General features: G+C 39.5%; 1 protein-coding gene across 1 annotated transcript in view; it reads left to right on the top strand.

Annotated features, from left to right (window-relative positions):
* The window catches only part of PLXDC2 (plexin domain containing 2), a 406,458-nt gene that overhangs the window by 77,991 nt on the left and 302,759 nt on the right, over positions 1–25,708 (top strand). The window lies entirely within an intron of this gene.

Genomic DNA, 25,708 nt, shown 5'->3' with positions numbered 1-25,708 from the left:
ATGGCTGCTGAGCCTGCGCGTCCGGAGCCTGTGCTCCGCAACAGGAGAGGCCACAACAGTGAGAGGCCCGCATACCACACACACAAAAAAAATAATAATAATAGCAATGCTCAACAAAGAAGGGTAAGACTATCTTCGTCACTGTAGGAATAGAGCTTTCAGTGTCCTCTCTCTTGAACACCCCCTTCCCTGGAAATGTAGGAAAAACTATGGTCAATATCCTGAGGTAGTCTTAAAAGACTTTTGTGAGGAATAAATGAGATAATATATGTAAGATATATCTCCAGGTAGTTAGTAGTTACTCTGAATCAGCATTCTTCACATTGGGGTTATGTGCACCTCTGATGGAACACAAATGCTTGCCATCTTGGTCCTGAACTTCAATACTTATTATTCCTTATAACTGATCCCTTTTACTCATCAGAATCTTACTATAATGCATTTCTTAAATGCATTAAATCTTTTAATGCATTTAAACCTTCCTAAGCACCAAGCAAAGGACATTTCCAAAGTGTTAGAAGAGCTTCTATAATCAGAACCTCTGTAACCAGTGAGATTTTTGATCATTCTGAATAGTAGTAAAAATTGAAATTGTGTCCGCTGAATGCAATAAAGCTTTAAAGATTACCTTTCTACATCTATTTCACTTCTATGCGTTTTAAGATATACATTCTCAACACCATTCTTATTTAACTTCAAATACACGATGCCTCTTTTTAACTCTAAACATTTTTCTAAAATTTGCTCTGGCATAATTTAAAATAAGACCTTTTTACCTGTCTCATTCAAATTCTCTAAGGTTATTGTTTTGCCCTAGAAAATTTCCCAAATATCTTATCCTATATTTGAGTCAATTTCCTCATGATAGTAAAAAGTATCATATTAGCCTCAGTAAAACCTTTGTTAAATACCCAAAGCATTGGGAAGTGTTAGATTTATGGATTCACAGTTTGAGGATGGGGGATCTTTGAAGTCATCTCCTTTCACCTTATAGTTAGAAGATCAGAGACATAGAGAAGTTAAATGACATCCCCATTGAAGCCAGGATGGTCCATGTGGCTAAGGTAGAATCCTGTTCTCTTGCCTCTAGTTCAGAGCTTTTCCTACCACGCCAAGAAACATATGATCTTTTTCTACTTTCAGTTCATTAAAGAACAAAGGTGTTTTATCAGTGAGGTATATTACACTATATTTGGGGTTACAGATCAGTATTTAAAGCAATTTCATGCAAATACAGGTAGTGAATAGATAGATACATAATAGTTCAGATGTATGTTCTGTGTAAGAAAATTCTGTTTCTCCAGCTTTGAAATTTGTCTGCTGCATCTCAAAATATTTCCCTGAAGCTATTTCCATTTTTTAATAATCTCCACTCTATCTTAGTTTATTACTCATGTCATTTTTCTCTGACTTATATTTTTCTCAAACTGATTCCACATGTTACTTTCAATCACAGCATCTCAAGACTTTGGATGAATGGCCCTGAAACATTTCCCTTGCTTGGCATTCTGCAAGGATTTCAGTGTGAGTGTACGGAGGCAGTAGAGCTGAGATGCAGAATGCTTTTTCTTCGTTTTGCCTGTCCTTCCATAAACCAGTTGAGATTTAAAAACAGACAAACAAACACTTATTTTATTCTTTGTCTGTAAATGTAGACTTTTACAAACTCATCTTGAAGTCAGATTACTCAAACGGGCAGAAATCAATCTGAATTTTTTCTTTTGAACTTTCTAGTAAGTTGTCTAACCTTAGCTGGAATTTTGCTATACCATGAAGAGAATGGGACTTTGGGAGGTGAATATAAAAACTATTTATCAAACGTCTCTGATGTTGGGAATTCCCTGGTAGTCCAGTGGTTAGGACTCTGTGCTTCCACTGCGGGGGGCCCAGGTTCGATCCTTGGTCAGGGAACTAAGGTCCTACATGCCGCACAGCATGGCCAAAAATTTTAAAAATTAAAAAAAAGAAACATCTCTGATGCATGTAAGTAAAATGCTAATTATTGCCTTAATCACCTTATGATACAGTTTACTTTAATATCATAACTTTTTTTTTCAGAGTCAAATTCAGTGGCCATGGTCAACAGGAGCAAAGATATTAGTAACATCTTGATAAAACAGATATGTTCCTTGCTCCTCTTAAAGGTCTATATTCTATTTATTTTTAAAACAAACATATTTAACATTTAACACCATTTTTAAACTGCCACAAATTCTTTTAGAAGTTAGTGGTATATAAAGTCTAAGAACATGGAAATAGAGACATGACAGTGGTTAAATATGAAAAAAATAAATGCATGAACTAGTTAGTTTGATGTCTAGCTAGACAGTGAGTTTTCCTTCTGATAAACATCCAGTGCTCTAATTATATTTTAAAAATTACTAGCTCTTCTAACTGTGTATAGTCGAGAAAACCAGGAGCTGGAGCTATTTTAATCTGGAACTGTTTCCTAAGGCGGTTTAATTATCTAAAATGCAGCTTTAAAGACTGTTTTCTTCAGCTTTGACCTGAGAGAGCTTGATGTTTAATAAGCTCTGTTGTCCGAGATCTCCCAAGTTTTCAGAGTATCTAAATGTTTTTGAATACAACAACGTACAACAAGTTAAAGTCCCATAAAAAGCCTGTGAACATCAGTTTTTTTCTATTAATAAAGTATAATTTCAAGCTTAATATTAGGTTATTTGAAATTTTATATTTTGATTCATTTATTTTCAATTATTCATTTAGTAACCCATTTGGTAGCTAAGTCATTTCCTAAAATTAAGCTAAAATTTAATTAGTATAAATTTGTAAATCACTTTGCTTCGTTCTATTCTTTTAATCAATTATGATGGATGAAAATAATAGTACCTACTATTTGGGGTGCTGTGCTGTCATCTATCAATAGCAAGTGGTAGTATACCTTTTGCGGGGGAATACATTTGTTTTTTTTTTCTTTTTCATCTTCTTTTTACTCTTTTCTAGTGTCTTTTGGGATGTTAAATTCCGGCCTAGACTATTAAGTCTGAAAATAGAAAAGTTAATTTCTTCTGAAGCTTATTTTAATTCTACTGGAATCACATGAGTTAGAGTAGTTAAATCCCATATATCTACTCACGCTTACACAGTGATGAGGATTATGCTTAAAAGGAAAAAAGCCTCCATTCCCCAGCAGATAGGAAGATGTAAAGTACACACAGAAACTTAAAAGAAAAATAGAAAGAAAGAGAGAGAGAAAGGAAGGAAAGAAAGAAAGAAAGAAAGAGGGAGGGAGGGAGGGAAGAAGGAAGGAGGGAGGGAGGGAGGGAGGAAGGAAACATTAAATGGGATTACTTGAATAACAATTTTTTGTTCTTTCTTTTTTACAATTCTTGTTTTGTGGAATATTAACTAATAATTGCATGATCTAATTTATTTCTCTTAATCTTTACCTTTCCTTCTTATTTTAAGTCCGAAAAGAAGAGGCAGGTGAAAATATGTAAGGATCTGGGTTCCACTGCATTACCATATGTAATTATTATATTCTGTGTCAACAGATCTTCCATGGATTCACCCATCATTACATAATGGTTCCTAAAATTAATTGGAATCTGTATTTCCAAGATCTTTATCAATATACCAGCACATTTTTTTCCTTACAGCCAAACACTGTGCTCTGCAAATAAAACTCATGACCGTTTATGAGAAAGAAATGATATGTCAAAAGTTGAAAAGTCAAGGTTACTTTGAAGATTTCTTGTGTCCATTTTCAGCTTTCAGGCCAAAGCATTAATAGGGTAGTAGAGGGGAAAACAAATACAAACAATAGCTTGGTACTTTTATGTAATGACCTCATTTATACCTTTGAACAACCCAGGACACAGGCATTGTTATTACCATATTTTTTGAGATGGGAACACTGAATCTTAGAGAAACTTACAGAAAACTAAAGCCCAAGGTCACCAATATTAAGTGTAGTAGTCAAGGTCCATCCCCATATCCTTTTGCTTGAAATCATACACTCTTCTATTCTTCTTGGTGCATTGACACTTTTATCATTATGTAATGTTCCTTTCCATCCCCAGTAACTTTCTTTGGTCTGAAATCTACTTTATGTGATATTATACCTTTCTTTTGATTGGTATTTTCATGGTGCAGCTTTACTTTCATCCTACCTATATCATTATATTAGAAATGAGTTTCTTATAGACACCATATAGTTGGGGCATTTTTTAAATCCACTCTGCCGATCTCTGTCCTTTAATTGACATATTTAGAACACTCATACTTAATGAAATGATTGATAGTATGTTAGGTGTTTAACTTGTCTTCTTTATGTTGAGAACCACATTGGAAAAATATTATAATTTTGCTTTCAAACATCTAACAGAATTTTAAAAACTCAGGGGAAGATGAGTAGTATATTTTATTTACCCATATACTTACCTATTCCTTTGACCTCTCTTTGCTCTGATGTTCCAAGTTTTCTTCTGTTGTCATTCCCTCTCTACTGGAATAACTTTCATCAGTTCTTTTAAGATAGGTCAATGAGTCGTGCTTTGCATAGAAGGATCCCCAGAAAGTCTGCCTTCTTGTCTCTGCCTTTTAGAGTTTTCTGCTTCTGGTTTTATTTATTTTAACCAGGGTTTTAGGTGTGAAAAGAGGGAGATGTGCTTACTCCGTACTTCCAGAACTGAAGTCCCCCCACCCCGTACCCATTTAATTAAAGCATGCTAACATCAGAAAACATGCATAGGAACAGAGAGCTCACTTTCCCCTTTTCTCTGTCTCAGAGTCTAGGGTCTAACAGCCAGCTGTTCCTTAAGTGTTTCCCTCTTTCACACCATGCGTAGTACAGAGTGCATCTGACTTGTAAATGCTCTGTGGGTAAGAATGTCGTGAGCTGTATCAAAGTAGATAAAATGCTGATGGAGAAATTATGTGGAAGAAAGTTTTCCTTTGTTTTCTTAAAATACGTATGGATGGGTGAGAAACTGAAGCTGGGAAAACACTCAGGTAAATCTTACAACAGTAACAGCTGACCATTATTTACAGGCACTGTGCTAAGCTTTTCAGTATTTTAAACCTGGTAGTGCTCTATGAATTGACGATTATTCTTATTTCCATTTAACAGACTTGGAAATTGAGGCTCAGAGACAAGTCTCACAGAGCTACATAGTGGTAGCGCTGCCATGAACTCAAAGTTCCCCTCAAATACCGGTGTGTTAGAAATAAATATATGAAGTACCTGGCATACATTTGATGTTCCAACATAGAAGTTACAGTCATAGTTAATGATTTTTTATAGTTGAAAGAATCATTTGATCTGAGTATATTCCTGATTCTGCAGCAGTAAAACTCAAGAGCAGAACACAGGGAAATTTTATAGCTGCAGTGGTTAAATAAAGCCATTGAAAAATGGTGATATTTAGCAATAATAAATGTGTTGCCCAAAGAGTTTGAAGACATTTCTTCTTTATAAAAGGCTCACTTGCAGGAGTGACTTGACTGATTTTCGGCATTTAAGTTGGAAGGTTGGTATTTAAATTGTCTCAACTCTCTTCTTAAAAAATTGTGGAGTTTGTTCAGTCAGGGCTCGACTTAATTCTCACTCCTGCTTTTGTTCCAGCCATGGCATTTGAGCAAGGGCACTTTCACAGAACCTGAGCATTGCTCTGAATATGGCAACAGAAGCAGCGTGGAACTGGGGTTCATACACTACTGTAGCATAACGAAGGATCTTTTATGTCCTTGGTGGGTTGCAGTCTAAGTTCTGCCAGGCCTTCTTATAAACTAAAGTGTATTTACATGATAGTTTAGATTCACCCTGAAGTTAATCATCAAAAACATTACAGAAACTTAAATCATGCTTCATGCTCATCCAATCCTATGACTCTCCTTTGACTTTTGGACATAAATCCTCCCAGATGGTTTTGCAGCTCTTTAAAATGTCTGACTCAGTTAAGCCCCAATCCTTTTAGCAATGAGAAGTGAATGCAGTTTCTAGCTGTTAAATGCACATGTTCAATCTGAATTTCAATAACTGTCCTTTTAAGCTCAGGCTGTTTGTGCTTTCTCACATCTGTAAGAAAGGGATTCAGACAGTTTGGGTCTCTTATTAGAGACCTTTAATTCTCCAAAGTCCCTGATCTGTGTCAACAGCTGAGTAAACTTCTTAATGGGTATTTAAAACCTACTCATCTGAATGCATTACAATAAAATAAATTAAATGCCTATACTCTGCTTCAGCTTCCTCTGAATAGCTCATAAACTGGAGAACTGGGTAACAAAGAAAACACACATAGTTTTCCCCTCAGATTAAAGCAGTGAACCTGATTTGCAAAGTTCACAGCACATACCCTCCTGGTGAATGATGCAAAGTTGGGCTCACCATATTTCTCCTTGGGCTTGAATGAACTAGTGAAATTTTCCCTCCCTTTCCCTGCAGGTGCCCCATCACTGGAGTCAGCCTTTTTGGATTTCAATCTATGAATTGAGTTCTTACACTCCATTTCAGCCATTGGTTAATTTGGGTATTGTAACTACATAAATACCATCTTCTTGCCAGAAATGTTAAGCAGGTCAAACCCTGAGTTTAGATTGCTATACTAGGTAATGCCACTTTCATCTAGTTCTTCATTTTACAAGAGAGGAGATTAGGCTGTGAGAGATCAAAAAAGCTTTGCTTTAAGACATACAGCTGGTTGCTGGCAGAACCAGGAAGTCCCACCCTTGTCTCTTAGAATAGAATGTAATTACCCTGGGTTGCACTAGTTGAAAAAAAGCTTTGCAGGAGAGATGGAGCTTCCAATAAGCCTAGGTAATGAGAAGCACGTGAGTAAGTAGAGTTCAGCATCCCCACAGTTTCTGTAGTAGGAAAATCTGTGAAAGGAAGTCCATGAAAATGATGAGAAACAGAGATGGGCCTAGAAGACCATGAGCATATGCTGATATTTTCTAACATCAAGTACATTAAACACAAGCTGAGCAAATTGATGCAGCTATTTTTTAATTAAAGTTTGAACTTAATACATGTTTGAAAACAACAAAAAATAGAGGCTTGCCTTGGCCTGGGTAGGGATTGGGAAGTTTGAAAATTGGGGTAAAGCGCATATTAGAGAAAAGTAATAAATTAACGCAGTCATTGCTTTTCTGTACTCTAGCATTGACACTCCTGCAGGGTGAGTACAGAGTAAATTGATCCTTATATTCTCTTCTTACCTCAAACAACAAATACAGCTTTCTTAGAGGGCATGTGTAAGGATGACTTCCTTTTCAGTGGCAGGTAACAGACTGCTAAGTATTTCTAAATCATTAAGAAGTTATTGCATCATGTATGGGGTACAAATGGAGTTGCAGGACATACAGAACACCATGAACTCAAGTATAACTATGCATTACTGTATAAGAGTCCTTCTCACAGGAAACAATCTGGACAGTTACTGAACACATCTGATGTATTAGTGCACACCGTGTGAAGTGCAGCATCAATCACATAAACATAAAATAAACTTAGTGCATTTGTAAATATGGGGTATTTACTGTATTCCGCCGTGGCTATAAATTATGGAGCCATGTCCATGGAAGAGGGTCTCACTCTCTGTAAGAGACTTCTGCTTATTCCTAATAGTGTGTTGTTTGAAAATGGCTTTTCAGTCAATGTACTATGTAGGATTCTTACCCAAAATGTGAAAATAAAAATTGGTATATTAGACCCTTCAGCTTTAATTGCTATTACGTGTGCATTTACAGTGTGGTGCTCATTTTCCTTTGCACAAAAACCTTATTTTAAAAAGGACAGTCTTTTGCAGGTAGGCACTTGCTGAAAGGAATGCAGCTTGCTGGCAGAGAATATTCTAAACTGCCAATCTCATTGGGAGCCTGCTGTAAAAAACATCTGCAGCTTGGAAGATTTGGAGACAGCTAATAACAGTGACTATAATTAATAGTTAATTGTTTTAAAGAAAGCAATTAACAAATTGAGCTGATACTTAATCTACCCAATTAAAAAACCAGAAGCGAAAAGAATTCAGAAAAAGGAAGCAATGTCTATTGTATCCGTGATTATTTCTTGGGGAGATGGTTGGTTTTACACATTTTCTTTTGAAATATACCTGTAGCTGATAGTGGTGATTTTGACCCCTAAGACCTAGTTTATTTTACCTTTCTTTTGTGCCGTTTGTTACTTAAGCCTGCACTTCTGTTATTGTGTTTCTAAACTCTGTCTGGTACTCCATTCTAGACTCCATATTTTAATACTGACATTTAACATACTGCACATGGGCAACTACGGTGGTGAGGTCCATGATTGTAAAAAGCAGCAACATTTAGTCTAATGCAGAAGAAAGATAAGGCAAAGACATCCTAAACTACCTTCCAGTATTTGTAAGGCTTTGTTTTAAAAACCAGAGATACATTGTATTGCATAGTTCCAGAAAGTTGATTCAGGGCCAGTGGATTAAAAGAAAATCAATTGCCACTTTTATCCACCCCGGACACACACCCAAATAATTTTATAACAATAACATTCCCCCATAGCAATACATGACTGGAGCTGATGGCTGCTACCACTTTACCACTTTTAAAGGCTGTCTGAGTCCACTTGAGCTGCTGTAACAAATATACCGTAAATTATTGGCTTAAACAGCGAACATTTATTTCCCACAGTTCTGGAGGTTGGGAAGTCCAAGTTTAAGGTGCTGGCAGATTTAGTGTCTGGTGAGGCCCTGCTCACTCATTCACAGAGGACTGTCTTCTTGTGTCCCCACTTTACAGAAACAGAGCTAACTAGCTCTCTGGCCTCTTCTTGTAGGGGCACTAATCCCGTTCGTGAAGGCTTCACCCTCATGACTTAATTACCTCCCAAAGGCCCCATTTCCAAATACCATCACGTTGGGATTAGGATTTCGACATATGAATTTTGGGGGACACAAACATTCAGTCCACAGCAAGTAGAACAAATATCTCTTGTTCTCTCCACCCCTTGCTGATTCCCAACATTGAGACCCAACACCCATAGTTGTTCATCGTGGTGCCTGTATCTAGGTTTCATTACACGTGGCAATCTACACTTGTTAATGGTACTTGTTAAATCCCTAGACATTTGAGTTTTGTCTCCTGACCTCTGAGGTCTTTTCTGGTACCCATCATTGTGATACTTAATTGTTCAAAATGACTGGCTATAGTCTATTCATCATTTTTATTCTGTTTAAGTGAGCATTTTACTCCACTTCAGTTTGTATGATTTTTTAAAAAAAAACTAGAACTTTTCAGTTTCATAATTTAAAAAACATAATTTGTGATGTAGCCTTTTACAAAATCATCTTAATTATTATGAGCTAAAGTTGATGAAATAATTTCACACTGTATCAGTAAGAGACAGACAATCAAGCGCAGAGTACTGCTCTTTTGTAGATATTTCAGAGGGGCAGTTTCATCTCTGTTGACCATTCTCCTCATAACTAAATACTGAGACCCTTCCTCCCTCTGGGTGGCCATGACACTGACCCAGGGATTTGGAGAGGATTCCAAGAAGACGTGATTCTGAGATGGTTAATTGACTTAAGCCATGCATCATATGCAACTGGACAAAAACAAAGCATAGCATGTCAATTGTAGCTTCATTTTTTCCTCACTGAAGTCAATTATGCTTGTTATTTTCCTCTCTTCTTTAAGGCTCTGGCTCTAGCTGAATGGGGTCACTGGGGCTAGACAGGGCTGCTGTATAACCATTGGGAGGTCTGTGCTCTGTACAGAGGCATTGGCCAAGGTAGGTGAGGGGCTGGACCCCAGCTTGCATTCTGGGGCCAGTTGGACAACTGTGCCTAAGTGCCAAATGCAGGGACACTCGATTCTAATGTACATGAAGGCACTCCCCAGGCCAACAGTGGCCGTGGAGCCACTTGTGCCTCTGCTTACCCACTGTGAATTGAGGGACAGTTTGCCAGTGTGGTTAAAAAGCTTATCATAACTTATCCTTTATGGGGCTGTCCCTTGAGTGTAGGATTACATGTGTGGGTTGGAGTGGAGGGTAATTAGACACAAACCAATGCTGTTTACTTGATGTTTTTAAAAAACCCTTGTCCTGGGGATCAGTAGGAAAGACCTGTTGCTGGTAGGAAGTCTTTCTTCTACTAGTCATTATTCAGGTTGACTTGAGTACTTACTTTGGATTGGCCCTACTGCTTCTCCTTTATGGCTTAATTGGCTGGGATGAGCCTTACTTAGGAAGAGGGAATAAACCATTGACACTTTAGAGAGCATATCCGAGACTCAGTGATTTGAATGGCAAAACATGGCTCAGTGATTCTAAAACTGCAACATGTTTGTTTGTTTTTGCGGTACGTGGGCCTCTCACTGTTGCGGCCTCTCCCGCTGCGGAGCACAGGCTCCGGACGCGCAGGCTCAGCGGCCATGGCTCACGGGCCCAGCCGCTCCGCGGCATGTGGGATCTTCCCGGACCGGGGCACGAACCCGTGTCCCCTGCATTGGCAGGCGGACTTTCAACCACTGAGCCACCAGGGAAGCCCTGCAACATGTTTTTAAAGCTCCTAAAATTGGTCTAAAGTGCCAGAAATTCCCACTTTGGAGTGCCTTCAAGGCAATGAAAGCTCAGACACTGACTCATCGAACTGTTTCCTTATTAACAGATGTGGTACCAAACATTTTTGAGGGCTGAAAAAATGAGTGAGCTGTTGTCCAAACCCCATGAGCCTCTTAACTACAAAGCTCTCTTAACCTCTTGATTTTGAGACTTTTGGGATTACAAAGGAAATCTGATCATTATATATACACACTAGTTGTTGTTGTTTATTCTTAACTCATCCAAATGCTATTTGGCCAAGGATGCTCATGATATTTGAGAAATCTTTTGAGTCATTTTATAAACTGTTCGGTGCTCTATTTCTTTAAGCCAGGAAGTTGCAACTGCCAGGATTAAGCAGAAAATATGTTGTTGAGTTTTAGCTTTATTCAGAATGAGGTTCCATGTATTTGTGAACAGATTTATTTCACTGACTATCCACCCCAAATATCACGTAACAGTTGAAATTTCTCTTAGTATTAGATATACTGTCAGAAAAGTCTTGCCTAATTAGAACAATGGCTATCCAAATCATTTTAACAAAATATAAATACATTTATATTCAACACAATAGAAGAGTTTATGGAAGAGTTCCACCAGAGTAAAAACTCAATCCAAGGATTTATATAATCTTTCTTTGTGCTGTCTGTCATGTTCTTCTGAGGGCTTGGTATTGTTGTACATACTTATTAAACTGAATACTTTTTATTCAAAGTAGGCAGAAAAAAATATTTTACCCAAGTGTTACACTGAGGCAAGTAAAGATAACTTTTAAAAACTTCGTGACAGTCAATAGAAGAAGGGGGTGGGGGGAAGAGAACTGAACAAGCCTTATCTTTGCTTCCACTTGAAAAGGTTGATTGACTTTTTATTCTAGCAAAATCTGAGATGTGAATGCTGCTCTATTTTTGTATAAAATAAGGTTGATAATCTTCAACGGATTCCCCCCGTTGTTAGTTATTAGTACATAATTTATCCATTTCCCTCAAATTTCATATACAGGCTAGCAATTATGTTGACAGTCCTGATAAGTGGAGGCCCCTGATTCCTTAGCAAGGTTATATAACATTGGCCCATAATATCCGTATCCATTCATAGGTGAAAACATTGAAACAGAAGTAGAAAATGATTTCTCTGAGTGGTGAAAGAATTAATATGGTTCTGAATAAAACTTTTTGAAACAAGGCTTTTAATCCCCAGGCCTGTATTTAACCCTCAGGGATCTGTGTAAATCATTTAGAGGAGCTCTGAAAAGATGACTGAACACTTGTGTCCACGTTACTTTTTCTCTACCGAGGAATAGATTTCGGTAAAGACACTCAACTTCTTGACGGTTCAATTCCTGCATTTAGAGCATAGATATTGGTGCCTGCGAGTTCTCTTGCAATTCAGGTGAAGAGTTAGCACTAGTAAAACCTACTCTACTTTCCAGACGGCAGATGTAGTCTCCCAGGGCCCATTTTATTACCATCCATAGGGATACCGTAATGGCTTGTTCCATATGACAGCGAAGTTGTGTTTCTTATGTATTACCTCTACATGCTCTTGGGGAGGTTGACAGAAAATGGATGCAAAATCAGGGCAAAGTTAAAGGTCTGCAAACTGCAACTGCAGAGATTATAAATTTGTGGGCCTGCTCCCAGCAGTACAGTTAACTCACTTAACTTCCAGCTGTGACACCAGTGAGCTGTATTTAACATCAAAGCACCAGAGAAGGTCACCCAGGTCCCACAGGAAAGTCTGTCAAACTTATTGCAGCTCAGCTGGAATCCTGAGGAAGATGAAGACATGGAGAGCTAAGTAGCCTCTGCCCACTGGTGGTACATTGTAGCGCTCAGGCAATTCTGTTTGGAATGGGCCTTGTGTGTGGACAGTCTGAGAGGTATAATAACAGATTTGCAAAACAGTAAGGAAGTTGCCAGGAGTGATCATTCATTTCAGTGTATTCAGTGACCAGAAGAGCATGTGGAAGTGTTCGTCTGTTTTGTTGTTGCTGTTGTTTTTAAGCAAACGACATCTGCATCGGCCTCCTTGAAAATAAGGACAATATCTGGGTATTTAATCATGGAGTTTTATGCCAAATTATATTCTACTTAACTAACCTGCACTTTGCACAGACTTTTCCCCTCTTGGAGTGAGAGATTGCGATGGGGCCGTAGTTGAAATCACAGACTGATGAGTTGATTTTTCTGTTCAGGATCTGCCCACTCCAAAACAGGCTTTCATCAGCCTCTGTAGGATGGTACTCAGGTGAGGAATGACATTCATTGAGTTGGATTTGCCTGCTGTTTTCCACACAGTGAAATGAGAAAACATGCAGCCTGCAGGGTTTTGGGGTGACTGTTTTGTGCCAGAGTTTATCAGCTAAGCAGTACGCTCATTATACCTATCCGCTGAAATCAGAAGAGTTCCCACGTATGGATGTTTAGTGCATGCACATGGGTGCATTAAGCAGAACAAGTGAACCACAATGTCAGGCGGAGTTGGTTATTTTCCCTTATTTTTCAATATAGGACACATAGGAGTAAATATAGAAATTTTGGAGCATAAAGGAGGTGACACAGAATACAATTCTACTGGGCAGGCTTGTACTGGAAGTGAATTTAGAGAAGCAAAATTGCCAGTTACTCACACATTAGTCTCCATAGATTATGCATCTGTGACTTTATACCAATCCCACGGAAGCAAATAAAAGCAAGAAAAACGATTGTTGTCCCAGCTCTTTCCATCTCTTTCTTCATCCTCATTTCTACTGCCTGAGTCCCAGGTACATTTCCCCTCTCTGACCTTATTCGACTGCCCTCCAACTTACCACAAAACTGATGTTCCTGACAAAATCTACTCTTTCATTCATTCATCCAATTTAGTTTGAGTGTTTAACACATTCCGGGCGCTCTGCTAGAATTCTGAGAATAAAAAAGATTTAAGAAAAGATAAACCTCACCTTGAGAAACTAGTACACAAGGCACTACGGCGCAGTGAAACATGATAGGTTATGAACCACATGCCTTGGACACACTATGGGCAGGTGGGGATGACACCACCTAGAATAGCTAGGGAGGGCTTCCCAGAGGAAATTGATAATTGACTTGGCTTTCAAAGGATGACATTGTATTTTTCTTTCTTTTTTTTTTTTTTAACATCTTTATTGGGGGTATAATTGCTTTACAATAGTGTGTTAGTTTCTCCTTTATAACAAAGTAAATAAGTTATACATATATATATATGTTCCCATATCTCTTCCCTCTTGCGTCTCCCTCCCTCCCACCCTCCCTATCCCACCCCTCCAGGCGGTCACAAAGCACCGAGCTGATCTCCCTGTGCTGTGCGGCTGCTTCCCACTAGCTATCTGTTTTACATTTGGTAGTGTATATATATATATGTTCATGCCACCCTCTCACTTTGTCACCGCTTACCCTTCCCCCTCCCCATACCCTCAAGTCCATTCTCTAGTAGGTCTCTCTCTTTATTCCTGTCTTACCCCTAGGTTCTTCATGACGTTTTTTGTTTTCTTAAATTCCATATGTATGTGTTAGCATACGGTATTTGTCTTTCTCTTTCTGACTTACTTCACTCTGTATGACAGACTCTAGATCTATCCCCCTCGTTACAAATAGCTCAATTTCGTTTCTTTTTATGGCTGAGTAATATTCCATTGTATATATGTGCCACATCTTCTTTATCCATTCATCCAATGATGGGCACTTAGGTTGTTTCCATCTCCGGGCTATTGTAAATAGAGCTGCAATGAACATTTTGGTACATGACTCTTTTTGAATTATGGTTTTCTCAGGGTATATGCCCAGTAGTGGGATTGCTGGTCATATGGTAGTTCTAGAGATTGTATTTTTCTGATGGAGGCAGAATAAAGGGCAATTCAGGTAAAGAGACAAATTTACAATAGCAGGGAGTCATGAAAAGGTGTAATATCTTCCTAGAATAATAATAAATTCAATGGCACTAAATATTAAGTTCATGATAGGTGGTGAAGAACTTGAAGTCTGGGGGGAGGATGTAGGGACAAGCTTATGATGGGCATTGTACACTATTTTATAAGATTTTAGCTTTAGATAGCTGGAAATGAATGAGTACCTCAATGTAATTAAGGCTTTTACAGAAATAACTTTTTTTAATGCAAACAATCCATGTTTATTACAAAATTTAGAAAAACAGGTAAGTGAGCAGAAGAAAATAAAGAACACTCACATCCCTCTGACTGTGTGGAGACACCTGGGAGTCCATCTGATGGTGAAGTGTGTCAGGGGTGGGGCTTAGTTCAGCTGAGCTTGCTGTGACAGGGAGACGGGAGAACAGTCTAGGCTTGGTGGGTTTTACGGTAGAGAGGACCCTTGTCCTCTCTTCCATCGAAGAGTGATCCAGAAGGGAGATAAAGGCTCTTTATCCTTTAATAATGGACCCATTCTCAAGAGGGTGTCAGTTTTCTACCAGAAAACTGGGGGCTTGAGCCCTTGATATATATCCAGCTCTCAGATTTCTATCTTGGGAGAGTTAGCCTAAGCCTGAAGTGGTTCTAGAAATGCCTTTTGTACATAGAATTATATGGTTCTTTTTCAGCAACATGAAAGGTTAACTAGACTGTCAAGGGAATCTATTTTTCTTTGTGGAAATTTGTTCTCACCTTTAAACAACTGACTGATACATTTTTAAACAGTAATCTTTTAAAAATCATGTTCTAAAGTTTCCCTAAGTCTGTTTCCTTCTGACTTTGAAGCTATTTGTACACAAATATAGACTTGAGATCAGCTTTTCTTCTCTCGGGGCAGAATCAGAGTATAAGCAATGGCTAGCACAAAGCTATGGGTCAGGAGGGGAAAAAAAAAAGGCAAATCTGCTTTTTTATCCAGACACTCTGAAATATAGCCACTGAAACTGCCAGTTGGTTCCATGTCCTGAGAAAGGGGAAGAGAGAATAGTTTCCTTTGCAACTTGGTGTTAGTGTTCTCCAGATGCATTTCATTCTCTGGGACAGTCATGTTTAGTTGCTTTGCAGCTAGGACTGCTCCAGCAATTGTTATTCGGAAATTGCTGTAGCGCTGAGTTTTCTTGGTTGGTTGTCCTGCTGAGAGATTCCAGAAGGAAAGTTTCTCCAGTGTCCTGGGGAATGGGTCCTTCAAACATCAGTTCATGTTCTTGAAAGAGCACATTCCACGTTCTCATTTCCATTCTCATTTCTTCCTTTTATTTTTCCCCCCTAGGATTTCATTCCCAGCACATTTTTTTTCTTTGTGGGTTTTTTTGGTACATTTTAAGTTCCCCAAATTCCCTAATACCATTTAAATATGAGGTATTCTTTCTATGCCCAAATTCTAAAATTCTATTTTGGGAGATCATTTCATTAAGAAGCTGACTGAAATCAGTTTTCAAAATGGGGATGATATATCTCAGTCGGAAATGGAACTTTAGGAGCAAACATTTACTGGTTTAAAGAAGGAAAGAAACTTTCTTTTTTTAAAAAAAAAAAACAGCTGGGATGTTTTTTTCCACTTGAGCTCTCTGCAGACCACAAAGAAGGTTTTAACTCTGTGATCTTAGCATAATTCATGGTTGTCAAGAGGACTATTTGCTGACTTAGAGGATATGTTGACTCTTATCAATGAAATGCAATGAGGCTGGTATTTATACTCAGATTTTTAAAATTTCAAGCACACTGGACTTGTTCCAAATACATAGTAAGACTGAAAGAAAAACAGCCGTTCCATGATAAGCAGAGGCGTACACTGATTCTGTAAAATGTGTCAGCTACGTTTGGGAAGATTGCTCAACAAGCGAAGACAGATTTTACAAAGAAACAGAACAGGTGGTCCAGGTGTCAAAAGATGGGATAGGAAGCAGCAAGAACTCGGGGGTCAAGAACTCGGGGGAAGGAAACCTTGCCTGGTCGTCAGATGACCTTGTTTGTGTTGACTCAGTGTAGGAAAAGGGGTCTCAGTGATCCCATTCCCCCTGTGAGTTGAACTCGCGCTCTTCGGAAGCCATGAGGATGCGCCAGCTGGTACATTCCTCTCCTCTCCAGCATCCACCGCCGCCTGCCTCCCTCCTGCTCTCATCTCTGAACGTGGTGAGCAGACCCTGATTTGCCTAAGGCACCAGGCTGTGAGCCAAGCTGGTTTTAACGACTGTCCTGAAGCTTCAGCCAAACAGCCGTTTTACAGGTGCACATTGGTGGGCAATTCACAGTGAATGTTATTATTTAAAAGGCGCACATAAATCATTTAAAAATGTATTTTAAATGTTCGTTCTGGTGGGCTTTCTCATTAAAGGAACCCTACAGCAAATCTTTTTTGAAAGGAGAAGGAACTCTTTGATGTCAGTTAACTATCAGGACCACCTAGGTTTGGCCTCCTACACATTTGGATTGAAAGTGGGGTACAGCTATATCTTCAGGCCGTTGCCCTCTGCAGGGTCCAAATTGAACTTCACCAGCTCCCTTATCGATTTCGTTGCTGCAGGCCTCACAGGAGGGTCAGACGGTTTGGTGGCAGGAGAAGGTCCACTGTCTATAATACCTCTGACTCTCTTTTCCTGCCATACAGGGTCCTTACAGGTTTCCCTGGAAGTTCCCCATACCTGTGACTGAACCTTGAAAACCCACACACTCGTATAAATAAAATGACGGGATCTTCAAGGACAACAAATTTGGGGAATGTAACTGTGTTTAGTTTTGAAACAGGAAATACCTTCTAATTTGGGAAGTTTGGGTACGTGTGTGTATTTAAATTAAATAATGAAATCTAATAAAAACTTCCTGCCTGAAGGACTTGCATGTCTGTACAAATAGATTTTTGATACCGTGCATCACATGCTGTTCAAATAACCTACCCGTCCCAGTGGGTCTCTGGTCAACATTCCTTCCTGCTTCATTGTGTCATGGAATGTAGTTTTTGCAATTTAATTACAAATTTGACAAAGTAACAGATACCAGCTTAATTGCTGGTATTATTCTTACTCCTGATTTACTTATTTTCTTGGTTTTTCCAAAGGTCTAATTTTTCTGCTTATTTTCTCTCCTCTTGTTTTTCTTCCCAATCCCTCTATTTTCTTTTCTCTCTGTACAATATGCACCTTCCCTGTTCTTGATATTGTCTTACCTTCTAGCGTTCCTTTCTATGCCAAGATCATGCGATCAGCCAACTGGAGTTATCAGAGAGGCTCTTCAGACAAGGTTCCAAATCTCTTTCAACAGATATTAAAATACACATGCACTTTCAAAGACTTTTCGACTTCTTTCATTTATTTTTATTTGTTTGGCACACTACATGGCCTTTTCTGATTTCCTTTTATTTTTGATTTTCTGCTTTAGGATTATGTTTTCTTGTGCACAGTGAGACACCAACCACATGTGTAGTCAATTGAAGGAGTACAAAAGATAGCTTTCCACATGAGATGACTTTTAAATAAATTGTAATCTTTTGACAGATTGCTCTCATATCTCACACTGGAGGTTTTAGTTGTGAAGCCCAAAGTCAGAATGTTATGGGAATAAAAAACGCCTTCCTTCTGAGCATGTTTGAGTACCATCCTTTCCAAACCAAACATTCTCCTGAACTCACCGTGCTCCGCTTAGATAATCCATCACATGTGAGATACGCAGAATCGAGTCCATGACCTTGGGTCAAGTCGAAAGTGATTTGGAGAGGTTTTGGCACGTTCAGTTACCTTTCACCTTTGTCCTTTTATCTAGGATACCCTTACTGCCACATCAATAGATAATATTTTGCTAGGTAACATTTTGACAGCAGACTAGAGGAAGACAATCAGCGTAAACCAAACAAGAGTGGTAATGAACACGCACCTTTGTTAGCTAGGCCTGATCAGACTTCTGGCTAGGCAACTTGATATCTGGGGGGTCTTAGCCAAGTGATTTAACCCATGTCAAGGCCAAGTTCTTCTGCAGCAGAAGGGACTTGGTACCTTCTGCATATAGTTGCTATACACTTGGTTGATAGTAGGTGCTCACGCTGTGAGCTTTCCTATTATGATAATGGCATCGGTCACCTTAATGGAAAGCAAAGATACACCTAATTCACACTCATGACCTGACTCTGTTTCAATCCTGCACTCAAGTTCAGTTATAATTTGCTAGGATGTGTTGCTGGCAAAAGAAGCACAATTTCTTCTTCTCTTTCCATGTCTGGTATGGTAGGCACAAAAGAAAATTGTGGTGTACTGATTTAGCAGTGTTTTCTGTCCAAAGCAGTGTGTAATTGGTTGCTTTCTATACTGTTTTTTCAGGGGCTCTCAGAGTTGACATAAGAGCCACCTAACCATATATAATTTGGGGATCTTCATACAGACCTAAATGATATTCTACTCCTTTTGTGATTCACTTACTACAGTGAAGCAGACTTTTCAATGGTTTCTTTTTTAAAAAAAAATATCCAAAGAAATCATCTCTCATATATCTGAGGAGGTATGTTGCCGCTTTTTTTCTTCATATCAAAGTAGACTTTATATATTTTTTTAAACTTTTAATTTTATATTGGAGTATAGCTGATTAACAATGTTGTGATAGTTTCAGGCCCACAGCAAAGTGACTCAGCCATACATGTACGTGTATCCATTCTCCCCGAAACTCCCCTCCCGTCCAGGCTGCCACAATACAGAGGTATGTTGACTCTTAAAGCCAAGAGTATTTCAGCATCAGTGCTTGCCTCACTAATGCCCCAGGGCTGCTCCTTTTCCAGAAAGAGGAAATTGGCTCCCACTGAAGATTTAAGTAGAAAAAATTTTTAAATCATGATTATGCTAAACAAATCACTCTGAGGGCTTTTAGCCTCTTCTCATCTTCTCCGTGTCCCCTGCATCGGCAGGCGGACTCTCAACCACTGTGCCACTAGGGAAGCCCCAACACACACTTCTTTGTGGTTTGGGCTGGCCTTGGCATTCACGGGTGGTAGATGCTGACAGTGGGAACCTAAGGCCCTTTGACAATCCGTAGGGCTTCCACACAGGCTTCACAGGCACCCCGTCCTCCTGCACATCAACATCAGGTACTAGGCTGGCCAGCTGCTAAAGCCAGAGTGCACTCTGCCCTGACAGCTGACAGGTGGTGTGGCCTGGAGCTGGAGGAATATCCTCTCCAGTCTGGAAAATGGCCAAGCTGGCAGCTGGCAGGTGGAAGAACCCAAGGCAGCGTGAGTTATGACTCCTCTCATTTCATCTCAGAGGGAAATACAGAACCTACGCGTCGGGCAGAGGAGGTGCACGTGTTCAGGAAGCACACGTGGGAGCCCAGGTTTGGCGCTGGCTGCTCCTCTGGCCCCAGCGCACACATCTGGGCTGTTGCTACAGATGATGGGCAGCAGCCAGGCGTGTCTTTGTCTTAGGCCAGTCACCTGACAGAATGTTAAAATTGATATGATTGTCCTGCCTCCTACTTTCCTGAGTCCTGTTCATGATAATCACAGCAGTGAAGAGTCACTCCCCAAGGACGTGCGCTGAGCCCGTAAACAGCCTTTTAATGTCAATGCCATTCTAAGGAATTCGCATTCTGAAAGCACATTTTATGCCGCAGAACGGCTGGGCCCGTGAGCCATGGCCGCTGAGCCTGCGCGTCCAGAGCCTGTGCTCCGCAGCGGGAGAGGCCACAACAGTGAGAGGCCCGAGTACCCCCCCCAAAAAAAAAAAAAAAAAAAAAAATGAAAGCACATTTTAGAACAGTGGAGACAGAACAAAGAAAACTCTGCCAAGGGCAGTAGAGATGGGACAAGATTAATACAAACCATCAGAAGGAAAGTTTTGGCAAGAATAACACCCAGTAGATAGATGTTGTTACTGCTATTATGGATACATATAGAATTCATCAGGATTTGTTGTAAATCAAACAGACAAATTTGTCTTAATTCTATTCTGATATAAAAAAGAAAAGTTTAAATCACTGATGAACAGAATTTTACAATCTTCTCTCAGAACATCTTGCTCTTTTTTTAAAAAACATTTTTATGTATTAAAGTATAATCTGTGTATAAAAAATACACATATTCTAATTGTAAGCATGATACCTTCTTACTGTGTAACCAGCACCCTGATGAAAAAATAGAACATTCCCGGTACCCCAGAAGTCCCGCATCCTCTTTTCTGATCACTCTCCTCCAGCTCACCTCTCTTGAGTTCTCCCCTATTCTGACTTCTAATAGCATAAATTGGTTTTGCCTGTTTTACACTTATATCAGGGGTTGGCAAATATTTTCTGTAATAGTCCAGTTAATAAATATTTTAGGCTTTGGAGGTCATCAAGTCTCCATTGCAACTATGCAACTCTGCCATTGCAATGTGAAAGTAGCCACAGGCAGTCCATAAACATTTGGGCGTGGCCGTGTTCCAATAAAGCTTTATTTACAAAAACAGAGGTTGACTGGATTTGGCCTGTGGTTGCACTTTGCCAGCCTCTGCTATATATAATGCCTGCCAATATGTTTGTCAGATCAATCCAGTAGTTCACTGGGGCCGGCTCACACCGGCTCCTTGAGGACCAGTTATGCATATCTCTTCCCAACTCAGCAATCAGTGACTTCAGTGGAATCTTTACACCATGGAAATTGGCAAATGCTACAAACCATACCTTCCCTCACTCCCCATTTGCTTTGGAATGGGACAGAATTGGGTCTCAGGGACAATTCACTTGATGTCTCCTAGCCTCTATTTCTTCATCTGTAATGGCAATGTGGAAACGTCCAGAGATAATGTATATAACATGCTTAGCAGGGTGGCTATTACCTGTTCCATTCCAACACAGTGATCATATTCTACAATATTTCCAGATATTAGCAGATACTGAGAGTTCATCTTAGCACTTTTTATCTTCTAATTTTGGATCTTTGATGTTCTTATTGACATTGGAAATGTCTCTGGCATTTGCTCCCCACTCTCCAGTTACATTGATACTTACACCTGACTCAACTTTTTATACCCAGAATTGGCCTAACGTCTCTGGTCCTCTGCACCTTTAGTCCATCCTCCACAACTGTCATTAGGTTTGTCTTTTCCAGAGTGTGACATAAATCTGTTTGTGGGGCAAGTTAATGGTTCCCAGTATCCAGAAATTAAGCATCATCCCTTTTACCAAGTCATGTATTGTCCCAGTCCCACATCTTCATTATCCTCTCCAGACCTTCTGCCTGCTCCATCCTGTTCTCAGACTATGCCAGGGCCTCTGGTCATGCTGATGCATCTCCCCATCAATTCCACCTAATCCGTAAGGGCCGGTTTCCATGATACCTCCTCACTCTCCACTCTTTTCTAACCCCTGCCTCCTACCTCACCCTCAGCAGAATGAATTGTTCCCTTATCTGTGTCCCCACGGTTATTTGAGCTTAACATTTGTTATAACACATATCACGTTATGTTACAATCCGTTGTTCGTGTATGTCTCTCCTATTAAGTTGTGAGTTTCATGAAGACAGAGGTTTCTTAATATCGTCTCACCATAACTCTGCTGGGATACCAATAGAGTGCTGGAATGTAAGTCAGGAAAACAGGGAAACCCAAGAAGATAATAATGCGGGTTTACTGTCACATCCCGTAGGAGGACCTGCCATCCCTGGGCAGGCTCATCTAAATAGGATTTCTCTCTGGATGAGTAAGGGCTCCTGGTCAAATTGACATCTGAGAAAGAGGCAGTGACTAGTCCTTGGTAACTGTTCCATCTGCAGAACACCTTTGGGAGAGTGTTTAACCCACTTACGTGGTGTGGCATTGGCTTTGTGGGACACCAGTTGTAATTGTGGCTTTCGGCACAGTGTAAGCAGTAGCTAACACATTTCCTTCAGCTCTGAATGCCTTTTACATTTGACTTCTCAGTGGTTATAAAAACTCAAAATCTCTGTTTGTGTGGTGGCATTACTAGCCTTCCTGATTTGCAACATTGCAATGCATTATGTGTAGCAAATGTTGCTTATCTTATGTTGCCATATGCCAGTAGCAGGATGGGGAAGCTTGAGGCTCTAACTCAGGCAAAAGTATGAAATTGTTCTTAGGGCAGGAGTCTGATCTCTCACAAGCAAGAGTTTCAGTTACCTGGTCCTACAGGAAGATAAAGTTGGAAAGATAGTGAGATCAAGTTGTGGATGACCTTGAAATACAACTTCAGAGATGGGCCTGTGCTGGGTAGGCAACCAGACGTCACCGAAGGCTGATTCTCAGGAAAGTTTTGTAACAGAGTTGGGTCATGGGAAGATTCAGCCGGCAGTTGTTTGCAGAATAAGTTGGAGTAGGAAAAAATAAAATCCAGACATCCTGTGAGAAGTCTGTTGCAATAGTCCGGTATTCTAAGTAATGATGTACTTCCAGGAAGTAATGATGTTTCTAACTAGGGCAGTGGCAACAAGATTTTATATATATATAAGAATTGGCTCCCAAGGTTGTAGAGGCTCAGAGGTCCTATGACCTGCCCTTTGTAAGCTGGAGAACCGGGAAATCCAGTGGTATAATTTAGTCTGAGTCTGAATGCTCAAGAAATCAGGAGCTCCAAGGTCTGAAGGAAGAAGGTGGAAAGAGAGAGGGAGAGGGAATTCACCTTTCCTTCACCTTTTTGTTCTATTTGGACCCTCCACGGATTGGATGATGCTTACCCACATTGGTGAGGGCAGATCTTCTTTCTTTACTCAGTCTAGTGATTCAAATGCTTAATCTCTTCCAGAGTGGCACTGACGGGCACACCCCAAAATAATGTTTTACCAGGTATCTGGGCATCCCTTAGCCCAATCAAGCTGACACATATAATTAGCCATCACAAGTGGGAGACAGGAGAGAATGGATATGAAAAATATAACCAAGATAGACTTTTCTGAACTTCAGAGTCAGTTGTGTATAAGTGGCGAAGAAGAAATACTCCTGGAATCAAAGAATAGAATCAAAAAAAGATTGCAAGGTTTCCTGTTCTAGTGGCTGAGAAGGTTGAAATGAACTAAAGATAATACATGATAAAGAGGTGCAAATTTGTTGAATAATGCAAATTAAGCAATTAACACATTTGACTGTCCCCTCTGGGATATCTGTGTTGGAAACTTTATAAATTATTGAGATGAAACAGCCATTTCTCAGCTGAGATGCAATAGAACTTTGACAGTGTAAAGCAACATTGGCAGTACACCTGGGATACAGGTTAGGGTTGAAGGGATAGATTATGTCCAGAAGGGAAGGATCATCTAGATAAAGTATTATTTTAAAACAAGGAACCTCAGGGAGTTACGTCTGTCAATAAAGGTCAACCCCGGGTGAGCGTTTCTCGATGATGGTTTAAATTTCATCAAATTAGCACATAGGACGTGGTTTTTCTAAGATGACAAGAAAATGTATTGCAGCTCCAGAATTTATCTAGTGACACTGTTAAACTTCCATTTCCTACTTGCATGTGAGATTTTATAATTGTGAAAGCTCGTAAAAAGTTAGGTTTAAAGGGGCTAAATTTTTCTGCTCTCCTTTTTTTTTTCTTTAGAAAAATGTTACATGATGATGTGTGAGAAGGAGAAAACAATACAGTAGCTGAAAAAGATGTAATATTTATAGATTCTACTAAAACATTCTGTTGGGCAAAATGTGGCAGAAATGGCAGAAAATGTGGATGTTTTTGAGCTATGAGAAGGGAATTTTATTTTTCCAACTATAACTTCTGAAAGATGCTTATTTGGACTTGGGGACGTCAAAGCAAGAAGAGAATTATACTGACGTAGTTGACGTTTTGTATAATTTAAACGTGTGGAAAAAGGAAAGAGCGCCTGTATTGGTTGGGTCTCCTCCTTCATCCCCTGTTCTCTCCCCAGTAATTGCCTTTTTTAAGAGTAGAGAAATTAAATTGGTTCTCAGGATTGCTTGGCTTTTTTTGATTCTCTGATTAACTTCGCTGTGTTTCATCATCTGTAGAGATAGGATAATAATATCTCTAATCAAGATTTATGAAGTACCTTGAGTTCTTTGAAATATGGGGAAAAAATCATTATTGCCTCCTTGAATAAGAAATAAAAAATACACCCCAACCACCTTAAAGCTTAATAAAAGAATTTGAGACATTTTGGTACTTTTGAGAATTAACAAAAATTTATGAGGCAGTATGATTAAATACTCTATAGAAAGGAATTCTCTCAGAGCAGTTGTTAATAACTTTTCAAATTCTCAAATTATATATGTTGAGTATTTCTAATCTGAGATCTATCTGGGACACGGGGTGGTTTAACACTTTAAAAATTATTTTGTGGATTCAGGATCTGGTATCACACTATGAAACAGAGTGCTAGAATCATTTACTTCTAGACCTAAAGAATTTCAGAGCAAGAAATTCAATGCTCTAATTTTACAGGTAAATAAACTAATAAAAGCAGAAATCAAATAGGATTTGATCAGACTGACAAAGCTCTGCAGTGGTAGAACAGGGCTCTTGATCCCTAATAGAATTCCTTATGCCCCTGTTTTATTTTACTTCAAGAATAAATGCTCCTGATTCCTAGATATGGGAGCTTTCAGAGACACTGCCCAGAGAATATGTTTCAAAGTAATTGGATTTATAAAAGAGCACTACACGTGTCTGCTCTGTATACTCCCTTTGTAGAGTTAATGTGTCCCTACCAGGTGCTACCTGTGTGCTGTGATGATCAACCCCAGTATCTGCCCCTGAACTGTAGCAGTGGGCACCGATGGGCCAGTTTGTAGGGGGTGGGCCTGCTCTAGCTACTGCACAGACCACATGTGGGCCCCTGAACGTAGGTGGGCCTGTCAGAGTCACTCCCCCTGGAATTGGGAACTGTGACGAAAGTTAATGTCATATTATTGGGCTGTCCCAGTGAATGCTGGTGCCAACTGGTGGCATCTTATAGCTCTGGGAGCAGAGGAAGCTGTCCGTGGACAGCAAGAAAATTATAGGTGGAGAATTTTGCTGGGGCCTGACTGGCTTCCCAGTTCTGGGTTCTAGTCATTCCAGAGAACAAACTGTAGCGGGTTACATCGTAGCACACTACTGAGTCTTTATTAGAAATTCCTTTTTTATCTTTTGAAAATCTTCCCTAAAGCCAGGTCAAATGGAAGTCTTACCTGAGATGAAATGATGCCTAACCCATGCTTATCCTTTTAAGCATCTTTAGGGGAGAAAGAAGAATGCCTTTTGTGACTATGAAAATTGCAAAGAGCTTTATATTTCGCTCACGGAAATGCACATGG

The sequence above is a fragment of the Neophocaena asiaeorientalis genome, unplaced genomic scaffold (genome assembly GCF_003031525.2).
Source record: "Neophocaena asiaeorientalis asiaeorientalis breed wild unplaced genomic scaffold, Neophocaena_asiaeorientalis_V1.1 scaffold217, whole genome shotgun sequence".
Classification (NCBI taxonomy): Eukaryota; Metazoa; Chordata; class Mammalia; order Artiodactyla; family Phocoenidae; genus Neophocaena; species Neophocaena asiaeorientalis.
Note: the sequence above shows the minus strand (reverse complement) of the source record. Positions and strands in the feature narration are given on the sequence as shown.